Source organism: Vicugna pacos, chromosome 13, assembly GCF_048564905.1.
Source record: "Vicugna pacos chromosome 13, VicPac4, whole genome shotgun sequence".
NCBI lineage: Eukaryota > Metazoa > Chordata > Mammalia > Artiodactyla > Camelidae > Vicugna > Vicugna pacos.
Genome location: NC_132999.1, coordinates 33,781,437 through 33,787,436, shown reverse-complemented (window position 1 = coordinate 33,787,436; position 6,000 = coordinate 33,781,437).

The window sequence follows — 6,000 nt, the reverse complement described above, 5'->3', positions numbered from 1 at the left end:
GTGGGGTGTGCCCAACGCACCTGAGACCGAGGCGGAAGCCTCTCCCAGCTTGGCCTGGTCACCTTGCGGCTGAGAGCCCGAGGCTCTGCCTGTCCTTTCCAGGAAGGCCTCATCCCTCTCCTCTCCCTCCTGTTTGCGATCTCCATTTCCCTGCTTCCTCACCTCCCCAGAGCATAGTCCAGGGGCCTGGGCCCCCATCCCTACTCCGCGGCAGCGGGCTGTACAGACTGCTTTCCAAACCAGCTATTTTGTGACCTTTTGTGCTTAGAGGTCGTGCCAGCCCGTGGCAAAACCACTGTGTACTGTATTTATTTATTCTGTTAGTTGAAAAAACAAGACTCAAATGCCCCCTCTCCTGCCCCGCCCCCTGCGTAGTGCAGCATGACACTTTGTCCTGTGTATCCCTCTGTCTGTCTGACTTCCTGTGACGTTGTGACCTGTTTTTTGTCCTACTTGGCTAATAAAGAGAATCTGGCAGCATAGCCCTTGGGCCAGGTTCATTCCCAGAGATGCCCGCAGTGGGCTGAGAGGGTGGTGTCTGTCTCAAGGTCTGCTCACGGCCAGTCCGGCCAGTCTGTGCTGGGCCAGTGGGAGAGGGAGGCAGGCCTGCCTCCTAATTGGCCACTCCCTCCTTGGCCCTCACCAGTCTGTGGCTGGTGTGCCACTCTGGAGTGGCCACAGGGAGTAGAGAGACCAAGATGTGGAAGGAGTCCACCTTCTCCGGGCTGCTTGGTCCTCACCCAAGCATGTGTGGCAGGGCAGCCGGGGGCAGAGCAACCTGGGGGTATTCGGGGTAGTCTGGGGGATGGGTCTGTAGGACGGAGAGGGGCAGGGGTTCTGTGGGAATGACGACAGGAAGGGATAGTGAATCTAAAGCCAGAGCTGCTCTCCAGTGAGGTGGGCAGCCTATGGAGGAGGGAGCTCTTTGTCCTCCGAGGTGAGCAAGCAAAGGATGAAAAGGGACTGCTGTGTGGCTGCATGGTTTGGAGATTTACGAAGGGCCTTCTTTTCAAGAAAAAGATGAATGGTGAGCTCCTCTACTCAGCCTTCCCTGGGGTTCTAGAGTGTCTGCATAGGACCCCTGAGTCAGAAGGGGTGGTGCAAGCTCGGAGGTGGGGTTTGGGGGTGAGAGGACCCCTCTGGGTGTTTCCTGGTAGAAGGACACCAGCAGGTCTGAATGGTGTGCAGGGAGCTGCCTGCTGCGCTTCCTGGGCAGGCACCTCAGGCCACAGGGACCCGTGGGGCCCTGACCTCCCCATTTCCCAGGCGGTTGCAGGACTTAGGAAGTGCATTCCTCTCTCCCCAGTGGGATGGAGGATTAGGGCGGGGAGCACCTCCCTCATCTTGCTTTCTCACCTTCATGGGAGGGGCTGGCGGATCAAATGTCTGCCTCAAATCTCCCACTGCCCCTCCAGGACCTCAAGTCCCCCACCTGCCCCTACATACCTCAGCCCCAGGTTCACACCTTCCCTGGTGGAGGGGCGCCCTGGTAACCCTGCTGTTCAAATCACTCATCCACTCAGCACTTACTGAGCACCTGCTGTATGCCTGGCTCCGTGCTGGGTACTAGGTACACAGAAACAACTGAGGAAAACAAAGCAGTACAAAACAGGGTGTGTTGGTGTTCAAAAAATAGAGAACTGTGGGAGTACAGAAGAGGAGTCCCTAGCTCAGCCTGGGGAGGTCAGGACAGCCCCTTGGGAGGGAGACTTGAGCTGAGTCCCACAGGTCCAGTGTTCACCAGGAGGGTAAGAGAGAAGGGTGTCCTGGGGGGCACAGCACACACAGAGCTGCAGGACTGGCCAGTCGGCCAGTGAGCCCCGAGCCCTGGGGGAGCAAGCACCTGTCTGTCCAGGGCCTGAGAACAGTGTGGGGTAGTATCAGGGGCTGAGCAGGGAAAAGGAAGCTGGGAATTTGGACTCAAGCCCAAGGGCTGTGGGGGGCATTGGGAGCTATTTCCGGTGGAGGAGTGGAGTGGGGTGATCACATGTGCATTTTAGTAAGTCCCGCCCCTCCCAATACCTTTGCTGCATGGTGGTTCCCGAGGAGGCAGGGAGACCAGAGAGGAGGCCATTGTCATGTCCTGGTGAGAGGAGGGTGGCATCCATGTGGGTTTGGGGAGGAAGAGTGGAGGAAGAGGTCAGACTGATGAGAGATGTAGGAAGTAGAATTCATTTGGTGACTGCAGGCTTAGGAGAAGTCAAGGTGCTCCCAAGTCTCTGGCCTGGCCACATGGTGGTTTGGGACCCTTGGGCTGGGGTGTAAGGGGAGTGAGACAGAGTTCAGGCTGGTCTTTGAGGTGCCTTCAAATTATTCAGGGGAAGATGTTGGGATGTCCTGGATTGAGATGCAAGAGAAGGGTCTGCCTGGGCGGCTTAGATTTTCATTTATTTAATAAGTAATTACATAGCATTTCCTCTGTGCCTGGCATCTCACAGATATTAAGTCACTTAATCCCCATATAATGCTATGTGATAGGCCCTATTATTATCCCCATTTAACAGATAAGGAAATTGAGGCACAGAGAAGTTAAATAACTCGCCTATGACCGCACAGCGAGTAATGGACCAACCAACGTATGAAACTGGCTAACCTCAGAATCCATGTGCTCCACCTTGGTGGCTGTCAACAGAGACATGGAGAATGAAGCCACGTCACTAAGTGAGATCACACAGGGGATCCTGAGGTTGGGACCTCAGGGAAACACTGACCCATTAACAAAGCACAGAAGAGTCTGTTATGGAGCTGGGACAAGCTGCTCTCAGCTAGCTGTTGACTGCGGGCAAATAACTGCCCCTCTCTGGTCCTCAGTCTCCTTCTGTTGACTGGAAATCATTAGCCAAGTCCAGCTGGTTTCCTGGGAGGCTAGGGTGAGATAAAGAGAAGGGTCTGGAAGAGGCCGAGGGGCTGAGAGCCTGAGCCTGGCATGCAGTGGGTGCTCAGACAGCCCGAGGTGGGTGATATGAGAAAGGTAAGGGGTACTCCCTGAAGCAGCTCCCTGAACCCTCCTTTCCCTAGACCTTGGCCCCTGTTATCCTTCAGTCCAGGGGTCTGGTTCCTTGGGGGCCCTGTGGAAGGGGCACCATTAGAGAAGGTCCTGGGGGATGGACCCCTTTAGGGTGGGCCCGCCCTTCCCCCCTTTCCCACAGAGCTGCGGGGGCTGGAGCCCCCCTCCATCTCTCATTCTCCTCTCCCTTCTGGGAAAGCCGATTAGGAGATGGCCTCCTGCCCGCTCCCCTGACAAGTTTGTCTGAACTTCCAACAAAGGCCCTCAGAGGGCTACAGAAGGAGGGCCCGGCACCAGGAACCTGACACCACTGGCCCAGAATCACCCCAGCAGCCTAGGAGGCGGCTCTGTGGCTCTGCCCATACTATGGCTGGCAGGAATGTCTCTGACAGGGGACCTGGTCTCTCCAAGGCCTGGGGGCTGGGCAGGGGCAAGCTAGGGTCATTGCCACCTGGGAGGCCCTCACAACAGGAACAGGGCCAGCACCCGGGGTGGGGGGGCATGTGGGGCTCTGCATACATTATTAGCTCAGTCCCACACACTCACTCCCAAGGACACACTTATCCTCCACTTACAACCACACACACACATACCCTCTCTGTGATACACACAGGACATGCTAACTTTTGCACTGCCCCACACAATCTCAGGGTGTCTGTCTGTCTGTCTCTCCTACTCATGTGTACACGCCCCCATACAAGCCCTCAGACACACAGCCTGTCACCTGGAGGCTCCGCACTTGCCCCACCCCGACACGTGCATTCTTCCTGGCTTATGCTCCAGACAGCACTGCCCCCACAACACTGGGATATGACTCCAACTCCCTCTACACACAGGCCTCCTAGCCACACTGCCAGCTGGGGGCCTGGCTGCCCAAGATTGCTGCCCTGTGTTGGCCGAAGACACTGGCCAAATACCCACACAAGAGTCAGACCCTGCCCGAGCTGCCACTTTAACAGCCATGTCCCCTGACCCATACATACCTCCATCCTCACACACCTTCTTCCCTCTTGAGGACACCTTCATAGGTGTGTGAACTGTGTAGTCACACAGGCCCCTTGGCTCAAGCCTTCGATTCTTCTGATGTCTACATCTCAATATCCTTAATTTTTAAACCAAGGACCCTGCACCTTCATTTTGCCCTGGACTCTGCCACTTACGTAGCTGCTCCCACTTCCCCATCACAATCTCCCTGGGTCTGACTCACCCGGCCCTTCTATGGCTTCAGAAACTCAGAGTCCCCAGAAAGCCCTCAACTTCTCCCACATACCCAAATGCTTCTGCTTCCTCTTACAGCTGTGCCTTCCCCATCCCCCCTCCATCCCTCCACAGGAAGCTGAGTGTGCTGGGTGGAGGGAACTATTAAGAGCATGCTATACTTCTACACACCCCCTCCCAGTCTGATCTTGGGGCTCAGTGTCCTTACCTGTAAAATGGGCTAACGATAACACCGACTTCAGGGTTCTTTGCGAGGCTTAAATGAGATAACATCTGTAAAACACTTAGCACAAAGGCTGGCATTTATTAAATACTCAATAAAGGCTTGTAATTATTGCTGTGATTGCACTATTATAAGTGCTGGCGAACAAAACTAAACTTAGGCTCCCTGGCCCTATATGTGGTCTAGTGGGTAAAACAGAGATTACTCAAATAATCACACATACGTAAGTGTGCAGTAGCAGCACGAGGAGCACAGGTCTCTGACCTCCCGGGCTTACAGCTAACAGGAGAGGCAGTCTGAGGCAAGGATCAGGGATTGGTTTGGAACAGGGGCAGGGATAAGTCTGAGGGTAGAGTCAGGGATCAGCCTGGGACACGCCGGTTGGGGGCCAGATTTGGAGCTCAGAATGGGGCCGGGGTCAAAGCTTTGTGTACGGCTGGGATCAGGGATCATTTGGGGCTCAGTCTAAGGAAAATCACAGCTCAATTAGCTCTCAGAGTTGGGGCTCAAAATGGGGCCAGCGCAGAGCTCAATTTAGGGTAAGGCTGAGTTAAGTCTGTAACTGATACCGAGTTAGTTTCATTTCTAGCATTAACTTACTGTGAGGCCATTTGATGAGTGGTTAGGCTTCTGTGAACCTCTGTTTTCTCATCTGTAAAATGGGAAGATCTCTGCCTACCCCCAGGCTTGTGGGAATCAAGTGAGCTAATATTGAAAGTGAAGGATTAAACTGCTGCCATGGCTGCTAGTAATTGCAAGCCAGGCCCCCTGGGGTGCTCCTTCCTGTGCCAGGCTGGGGAGGCCATGCCATCCTCACCCACGTCCCCAGCTGTGGGGAAACTGCCACCCCAGCCTGGGCTCCTTTCCAAGAGGAGTCTGGAGATTTCACAAAGCCCTTTGAACAACAAAGGCCACAGGGGCGGTATTTCCTCCTAGGGGCTGACCGCCCAGTGGCTCCTTTATCTTGGCAACCAGGCTTGAAGAACCATTCTTGGAAAGAGCTTGTGTGGGGCGTGTGCGGGTGCGTGTGAGTGTGAGCATGTGCTCACAAAGCTGCTCTTTGTTGCCATTCCCACATGAGCAGGCTGCAGACCTGGAAGCCTGGGTCCTGCCGAGGTCACTCCATCCATTCCCATGCCTCCATGCAAAGGTGCTGGGCAGCCAGGAGGGCGGGAACTCTTTTCTTTTTACCTTAAGATTTCTCCGGAGGAGAGAACTCCAGGAAACAGGAGGAGCCTCAGCGCCTCAGGAAGAATGCAGGTTAGGCTGACGTGGATGCTTGACAACATGGGAGAGATGAAAGGGAATCTTGGTTCTTTTAGAAGGTGCAGGGTATCCTCGGCCCTGGGGTCCCTCCCCAGTATACAAAGCCCCTCTGGAGACCAGGCCGACACGATGCCTGAAAGGCTTGCCTCATTCAGACTTGCCTTTAGTCTGCTCTTGATAAGCCACCTGGAGAAAGACCGTTCGGCTAGCAAGCCCCAGCCTGCCTCTCTGACTGTGGGATATGGAAGAAGTCCCTCTCTGGGCCTCAGTCCCTATGTTTAAGTCA